The sequence below is a fragment of the Euphorbia lathyris genome, chromosome 7 (genome assembly GCF_963576675.1).
Source record: "Euphorbia lathyris chromosome 7, ddEupLath1.1, whole genome shotgun sequence".
Classification (NCBI taxonomy): Eukaryota; Viridiplantae; Streptophyta; class Magnoliopsida; order Malpighiales; family Euphorbiaceae; genus Euphorbia; species Euphorbia lathyris.
In genome coordinates this window covers 44,684,704-44,694,267 of record NC_088916.1, presented here as the reverse complement: position 1 = coordinate 44,694,267, position 9,564 = coordinate 44,684,704, and positions in this window count along the sequence as shown.

The window sequence follows — 9,564 nt, the reverse complement described above, 5'->3', positions numbered from 1 at the left end:
AATAATTATATATATATATATATTAGGCATATATAGTAATAATTATATATATATATTAAGAATTCAAACTAAATTATAAACTAAATTATAAAATGTAAAAAAAAAACTATTGAAATTATCTGTAAGTTGGAAACACAAACTACAACTTGAAATTATAAATATGTAGTATTCTCATTAACGTTTACATTTTTTCCATACAACTCTTCACATTATCTATATATTGAAAACTTAAACTCTAAATTGAAATTCTAAATATTTAATTTGTTCCATTAATGTCTATTGTTATACATTATATATAAACTATGCATGCCTATGATAAAAATTTAAATTTTTATGTGGTGAGAAATTTTATTATATCAAACTCTATTTAGTAATAACCTCCCAATTGTTATATAAATAGCTCGGTCCCAAGTGTATTTTTATATAGAGGTTTTACTGTATATATACTCTCTATTTTGTTTTATTATATATCGTTTTAACATTTTTAATTTGTTTATTTTTATACTATCAATGTAATTTTTTCTAAAATTTATTATTGTATAAATATTAAAAATTTATGAGAAAAATATTAAGAGTAGATTAATTTTGATATTTTAATTAATATTGCATTGGTTTTAATAAAGAAAAAACTTTAAATACATCTAAGAAGAAGGGAATAAAATAGTCCAAAATGACAATGATCGTAAAGAGCTTTTTGGGGTACAATTAGAGTTTCAGCCACTTTAGAGGTTTTGACTTGTCAAATCTCTAATAGTAGTATTTAGTGAATATGGGTTTGAAAGAGTTTACTGAATCGAAAAAGTTAATTTTGAAAAAACTCATTTTATGAGTTTTTTCAATTAGCTTATTGTTCCATCTATTTTGGAGGGTATTTTTACTCCTAATTAATATTCTTTAACCTCAAATAGATGATTTATCATGTCTTTATTTGTTATTTACTCAAACAACTATTAGCCATCAGTTAAGTTTTAGCCAAACAAAAATCAGCTAATTAAATCAACTAACTAAAAAGATAATCAGCTAACAACTATTTAGGGTGTGTTTGTTTCAACTTTTCAGAAGAGCGTTTAGCGTTTCACTCCAAACCGCATGAAATATAGCGTTTGATTAGGTTTATAGCATTTTTCCTGGAAACTGCGACGTTTTGGAGCTTTTCACGAAAAGTTTCTATTTGAAGCTTTTCATAAACAGATGTTTGTAGTTATTTATTATTGACAAAATTATCCTTCTTATTTCCACAAATATGTTTCTTCTTTAATATTATTCATATTTCTACAACATAATTACCCGAAGAACAAGGTTTGTTGTGTTCAAAAAAAATTTATTTTTATTTTTTTATATAGATTATTTTTATTAATTTGTGTAACACATAAGGTGCAAAAATACCCCTAACATTTATAGCTGTGAGCAATTTTATCCTTAACGTCTAAAATGGTGCAATTATACCCCTAACATGGTAGCCAAGAGAAATTTTACCCCTAACATTGACAAGTTTGGTCAATTTGAGAAATAATTCATCAAACTGTGTTTTTGGTCATAAATATTGTCATCTACACTTCACATGTGCATCATTTTATCATCATTAGTAACATATTACAAACATATGATTAGACGTGAATTTTGTTAAAAAAAAATATTATCTTTTGTACAAGTTAGACAAAAAAAAATCAAATATTCCGTGGAATTTATAAAAATTAATTTTCAATTTTATTATTAAATCATAAAAAATATGAAATCTTTTTTAGAATTAACTGATAAGAAATAAAATATATGTATTTTATAATAATGTCTGAAATTGACCCAACTTGCCAATTAGATGTACATTTACTCTTAGCTGCCAACATTATGGGAAAAATTGCATCATTTTAGACGTTAAGAGTAAAATTGCTCATAGTTGTAAACGTATGAGCATTTTTAAAACATGTACATATTAGACATTTTAAATCCGAATAGCAACAGTTCAATATAATTTTACCAAACACTATAGTTAAACAGCTAATAACAAACATCTAACAGCAACAGTTTACTGCAAACAGCTAACAACAACCGCAACAGCTATTAGCTAATAGCCGAACCAAACAAGCTCTTAATGAAATTAAAGGAAAAATAATTGTGGATAGTATATTACAAGTAGCTAGCTGGCATTGTGTCTATTTACTAGGAACGTGATTTTTTATATACTGTTGATAAGATTGAATTGGATAAGATGGTGTGGTAATCAATCTTAATCTACAACATATATACTGTATTTAGTACATATAGGAATCAAAAATTGATTGTCCTAAAATAAAGGGTATATGTTCAAATAATTGATGAAAATAGTTGGGACAGTCCACAGGAGACCTATATTCAACAACTAAGCTAACCTATACCCTAATCCTAACCCTATTGCCTAAATAAGTCCTAATATATATTGTATCACCAAACAAAATTCACCCATTCTACTATTATATAGATTACTATAGGACAGCCAATTTAATTTTGTTATGATCAATCTTTAAACTACAACATCTTGACCAGATTTCACCACCATTATCATGTCCGAGTCGTAGTCGCATCGTATCATTTCGGATTCGTGTTAAAAAGAGTAAATCTAAATCCAATTTAAAAACTTTTGTATCGCAATCGTATTAACCTATTCGGATTGGTGTCGATTTCGTATCATGTTTTTGAGTTACATGTAGTTTTGTTATGCATATATATTAATGATAACTTTTAAAAATAAGAGAAGATATGATACTATTCTTAAATACTTTATGTCATTTTTAGATTAGTATGTTAGCACTAACCATAGAAAAGTCTGCTAATATCATGTCAGGTGGTCATATAATGTGTTTATAACAATTTAGGAAGTTCGAACCATATTTGCTAGTAATAATTATAATTTCATTATCTTCATAATAAAGTGACATAAAAACACGAGAGAATATAATAATAATTTTAAATATTTGTATAATTTCGTGTTATTTTCGGATTAGCATATCAATCCTAACCCAACCCAAAAATTTGCGTGTCAATCCAAAAATGACACATTACCTACTAAACTAAATCCAAACACTAAAATTAAGTATCTATTTTGTACTGTGTAATTGAATTGTGTATACTTTTGCCACCTCTAATTTTGACTATTAAATAAGTTTTGAAATTGTATTTATTCTATTGATAAAAGAAATTATATTTCGTTTATAAGACTTGATACTCCCTAGTAAACATTAAGCTTAAAATTGTACATCATTTATATGTGAAGGCTTAATCCATTTTCTCTTATTATAGGACTACATTTAAACCGCACCAGTATATAATACTTAATGCAATATTAATTTATCAAATAATCATATTATGCAATCGGTCAATTGTGCGGTGTCTAATCACATTATGCAAGCGTGTAAATTGCCGGAGCCTGTTCTGAATGATCTTGATAAGATCAATCGGCGTTTCCTTTGGGGGATTCAACGGAGGGGAAGAAGATCCACTTGGTCCCTTGGAAGGAGGTTTGTCAGCCTAAGAACATGGGGGGACTTGGGATAAGACAAGCGAAAGATAATAACAAAGTGTTATTAATGAAGTTGCTGTGGAGAATGTGGCAACTCCCCTCTTCTCTTTGGGTCCGTTTCCTCTGTGGGAAATATAGAAAAGATAGAATCTTTAGGGGGCCCAAAGAGAGAGTTGGTAATTGTTCTTTTCTTTGGAAAGACCTTAGTTCTATCTTTTCAGAGTTTTGTTCTGGGATTGGCTGAGAGGTGGGAAACGACAAATCTATCAGTTTCTGGAATGACCCCTGGATTGGTGGTAAACCCCTTTTAGAAGAGTGTATTTCCCTACCGCCTGATAATGTCCGTAATTGGAGGATTGTGGATGTGGTGGATGTTGATGGGGATTGGATTTGGGCTAAATTTGCTTCCTTTTTTAATCTGGATACTCTCCTGAAAATCAGAGGAGTTAAGATTAGTAATATGGAGGAAGATAAGGATAGGCATTGTTGGGCGTTGACTAATAACGGAGCTTATACCTGTAAATCTGCTTTTGAGGCCTTCAATCAGAATGAGGCGGGTTCCATCTCTGAAGTCTGGAAGAGTGTTTGGGCTTTAAAAGTTCCCTACCGTATTAGGAGCTTTCTCTGGCTTGGGGCCAAAAATAGGTTGCTAACTTATTCAGAGAGAAACAGACGGCATCTGGTGGATTCCGGTGCTTGTAGCAGATGCAGGGGCCATGTGGAAACTCTGTGTCATGCTCTTAGGGATTGTACTAAGAGCAAGGAGGTGTGGACGAAAGTTCTTCCTCATCATGTGTTCTCAAATTTCTTGGCCCACCCTGATGTTGACTGGTTTGTTGATGGCGTTAGTGGAAAGCTGTTGGCCAACCTTGAGCATGGTAATATTCTCTTTGCTATTGTCTGTCACCATATTTGGTATTGGAGGAATGTGGAGATTTTTGAAAGGAAAAATGTTGTTATTCCTAATTTGGAAGGTTTCTTCTTGGAAAAATTATCTAATATTTTGGCTAGTTTCAAAGGTGATGGCATTGCTATTTCTACCCAAAAGAGAAATATTCACCTCCTTGGTTGGTGTAGGCCTAGAGAAGGGGAGGTTAAATTAAACACAGATGGTTCTTGCCTTAACTCTGGTAAAATCTCGGCAGGAGGGGTTCTAAGGGATGATGGGGGTGCTTCGCTGTCTGGGTTTGTTTACAACTTAGGCATGGGGTCTTCCTTTTCAGCTGAGCTTTGGGGGATATTTTCTAGCCTAAGGTTGGCAAAGAGTCTGGGGTTGAATAAACTGCGTGTTGAATCTGACAATCTTGAGGCCATCAAAATGATTTCCGATAAAAAATGCTATTTGTCTAAATAGCCGTAATTTAATTAAAGGCATTAGAAGGCTCTGCTCTTCCTTTGACGTCATCAGTTTCAGCCATGTCTTCAGAGAGCAAAACAGGGTTGCGGATCGTTTGGCTGCTGATGGGCATGAGAGGATGTTGGGCGTCACTACCTTATCTTCTCCTCCTGATTTCTTATCTTCTCTTCTTTTGGAAGATGTAATGGGGGTTAGCTTCCCTAGGCTAATCCCAGGTTAATTCTTCGGTTTTTTGGTTTTTTTTCTTTCCTGTGTCTACCAAATTAAAATTTATCAAATAATCATATTTTTTTACTCAATTCATTTCTACAAAACTAAGAGCCTGTTTAGTTTATCTATTGTTTACTATTGAAAAAAACTATTTTTTTATATATAAAATCAAACATGAGTCGCCTAACCAGACACTTACAATTCTCTATTTTAAAGTGAAAAGAAAAACATAAGTAGTGAGTAACCAACCACTCCTTGAAAAAAAAGTTATTTTGGTATATTGATAGGCGGATGGATTACTAGCTGAAATTCTAGGATATAAAATAGAAGAGAATCTGTTAGATAAATCTTGACCTTTCATTTAATATGAATGACCAAGATAAAATAATGAGTAATATCAATTAATAAAATTAAAACCCAATTAACTTTTAATATAAAGGGTGTAAACTCGGAAACGCCATCAAAAGGCTAGTGAGAGAAGCTCTCACTTCTCTACCTTTTGCAAAGCTTGTGCCTCTTTTCTCTTTTCAAGTATCCAATTCTTCCCTTTCTCCCCATCATTATTGTTACCGCTCAATTTATGATCTAGCTTTCCCATCAAGTTTACTTCCATCTATGTTTAGATTTAGTTTTAGTTTTAGCTTCAAATTTACTTTTTTTTTTTTTTAGTTTGAAGCCTATATTTCTTATCGAACTTTTTTTTCCATCACACTTGTTAGCTATATTTTTTTCATTTATTCTTTTTTCGGTCTTATCAAGAGAGGAAAAATCTTATCCGTAGATCTAGAGATCTACGTGGTTGTAAAAAAAAGGACTCAAATTCGAACGTTCAGAAGAGCCTAAATGAAGAAGAATGGACTACAACGTTTTTCCAATGAGATTCGACTTAGAATGATGTGATTTCTATTATTGTTGTAGTTGTACTCTTTTTTGTTTTTATTGCTCTTTGTATTTGTTGGGGGTAAATATAATTTTTTACATTTTTTCGCATTATAGTTTGTTGTGTTCATTATTTTTGTTGTAAAAAATCAAAATAAAAACAAAAGAATATAAAAGAAAAAGAAATAAAAAAATATAAAATCAAAAAAAGAAATAGTCAAAAGAGAGAAAGACATGAGTTAGTGGGTTAGAAAGTGGCAACATGCCATTTAACCAACTAAGTGTGCAGAAAAAGTCATAAGTGATCACTGGCAGCTTTTGATTAAATTATTCGATGAGCTAAACATGCAAGAACATCAGAAGTAAGCTTGGATCCAGAAAATAAGCATCCCCAGCTTTTTGGATCTATCTTCAGCATCATCACAGGACAAGTACAGAGATAGCAGGAATTTTTCAAAGTCAGCTGCAGAAAGAACAAGTCAAGTTGGGGGCTATAATTAAGTAAGCACAATCAGATTTCTTCAAGGTGAATGGATGACATATTTAGTGGGCATGAATGTGAGTGTTCTCCAAATCTTTTTCACCTATAAATAGCCCATTCCATCTTCATTCCAAACCCCAACAAAAAAAAACCAAAAAATACACAACACATATCAACACTTTTCTCTCAAATATTTTGGCCTACTCATTCTTTTTCTAGTTCAAATTTGTTCATAAATTCGATCTTTCAAGCTTACAATTCAATTCCAATCACTAATCCTTCGTTCTTATAATCAATCCTAGCCATAATCCTTCCAATTTCAAGCTTTTGTTCATCATTCCAAATATTATTTTCCAGCATCCCTTATATTCGAGTTTCATCAGTAAAATCATTCTTCCAAGTTCTTAATTCGATACAAATTGCTCTTTTTCCGATCAAACACAAATTCGACCACTTTTCCTACTCAAATTCACGCTTAAAACTCACTTTCCTAGCCGAAACATCATTTTTGCTACATCAATTTCCGAATTCTCTTACACTCATATTCAATCAATTAGCTCACTATACACGCATTCACTCAAGTCAAGCATCGGTCTCAGGATAACGACCTAAGGCAAACACGACGTTTCAACGCGACGCTTCGACGCAACCGCTCACCACTTTGGTTAATTCGATTCATTTGTTCATTTCAATTTTAATTTCAATTATTATTACTGTTTTTGACATTGTGAATGTTAACTTTGCTATTGTCTTGGTTGTAATTATTTTTATTCGGTTGATTGTAACCCAAAACTCTTATTTTAAAGTGAATATAAAGAAAAAAAATTTAAAAACTCTTGTGTTTACTTTACTATTCTCATATTTTTAATCATCGAAAACTATTGGTCCAATTCTTGTTAAAGTTGTGCTGACGGCAACTAGGAGTCCAGAGAAACGATTTCACAATCCTTGCTTTTCCCGTACAATTGTCTGATTATTAGTCATTTTCCATTAGATATAGGCGCATATCTACAAAAAAAAACCGTTTTCTTAAACGTAGGTTGAGAACCTAATTCTCTGGCACGCCCGCATTTCCTCGCACGAGTCAAGATTGTAAAGGGAATATTTTTTTTCTCAAAAATATCGCCAACAGTTGTTAGACGAGGTGTCGCGGCCTAATCTCCCGGGCGGACCGGGGGGTGGACAACCTCATGGCGACGTAAGCGGTGATTGGCGCTGAAAGCAACCAATTTTGGAATCAAGCTGCTCGGCAGGACCGGAGCTCGGAGATATGGAAGAGTCGCCACCCACGAATGGGAAAATAAACACCGATCCCTTGCGGGAGACCGGTGTGGGTTCGGGAAACTTAGGTACGAGCCGAGAAGGCTAGCTCCTTTCCGGAGAAAGGCTACTAGGCACCCCGACATCGCCCGGTTATGAACCACCGGCCTCCTACTCAGCATGTTAGGCGATAACGGACTAATCGTATATTTCTTTAAGTTTAAAATTCATTTGAAACCTTTTCTTTCTCTTTTTAGAAACCGTTTTGAGCATATATTATTGGAAAGCCACATTAGTAAAGAATCACCCATTTATATTATACATACACAGAGAAGGGGGAAGAAAGAAGTGGTTTACGACTTTATTTAAATGTCATGTTGTGTGTTTACTCTATGCTAACTCATTTCCCCAAAACGAGTTCATTTACATGGTTCGCACCTTAATCGCCGTTGGAACGATTTAGGAGCGTTTTAAAACCTCGCTGGATGAAGTTCACCCGAATCGCCGTTGGAACGACTCGAGTGTTTGAAAACGTTAGGATAAAAACCTTTTAATAGGAAAACATGATTAAACATACAAGTCAGTTCTATTTTGTACAAACCCTTTTAGAAAATAATTCAAGAACTCTATTATTCACAAAGAAAACGATTTTAATTACAATGTTCGCTTAATCCGCCTTTGGAACGGATTAAGGTTTTAAAACGTGATGTTTTGGAACCAATTTAGAAATATTAACAAAAATAATTCCATTTATTTACATTAGGAATCTCTAAAAATTCATTAGTTCAAATAATTAAATTGAAAACTCTTTTTGTGATTTATTTTCCCTTTTTCACTCAATGGACTCTTTACTTGTCTTGACCACAATAATAAACATATTTAAACCAAAATTCACTCCCAAATAAAGCCCATTTGAAACATGGACCCCTAAATGGCCCAAAAGAATAAAGAAAATAATATAGGTATATATATACATTTTAGCCAAAAAAAAAAGAAACATGAAATAAAGATAAGTGAAAAGATACTATATAATACGTATATAAAGAATAATAATGAAAATACTAAGTATAATACATTTTTACTTCAAATATGTAAAAATAGTAAATAAAGCTCTCAGATAAGAAAATAACATTTATCTCCCAAAATAGTTTTATTTAATACTAACTAATATAGCTCAAATATCCCAAAACTATATATATATAACTAATGTAATTTTAAATGTCAAAATAATATCTATTCATCCACTAATTAATCACTCCCAAAACACCCAAGTAAATATTCTTTTAAAATGAAATTCGTTACCATTTAAGTAACGGAAAAGGAAAAGAAAAGATATATATACATATACTTATATTTAAAATAAAATAAAAAATGATATATAAACATCCCAAATAATTATATAGACCAAATGTCTAAAAGTAGTTTGAAAATATACCTTACATAAATATACATATATATACAAAGGACCAAAAGCTTAAAAGTTAAGAAACAGGGACGAAAACAGCATTTTTTACATTCCAGCAGATTTACCGACGGAAAATCCGTCGGTAAACGGCAATTAGTGACAGAAACAGAAAATTACAGCAGCACTCCAATTGTTTCCAGATTTATTCAAAAACTTTAAATTAAGTCTAATTCAATCGTTTTGGATTTCCGAACTACCAAAAATGGATCATAGTCAATAACGGAAGTTCCTAAAACGACGTTTTTATTTTAAAACATTATTCGGAGATTCTTTTAAATTAAAACTTATAATTACAACGTTTTCAACACCCGAACTACCTAAGCAAAACCGAATTTTATTCAACACGAGACGGGAATTAAATAAATACGAAAAATTAAATAAAACGTGATAAATAAATAAATGACAAAATAAATAAAATT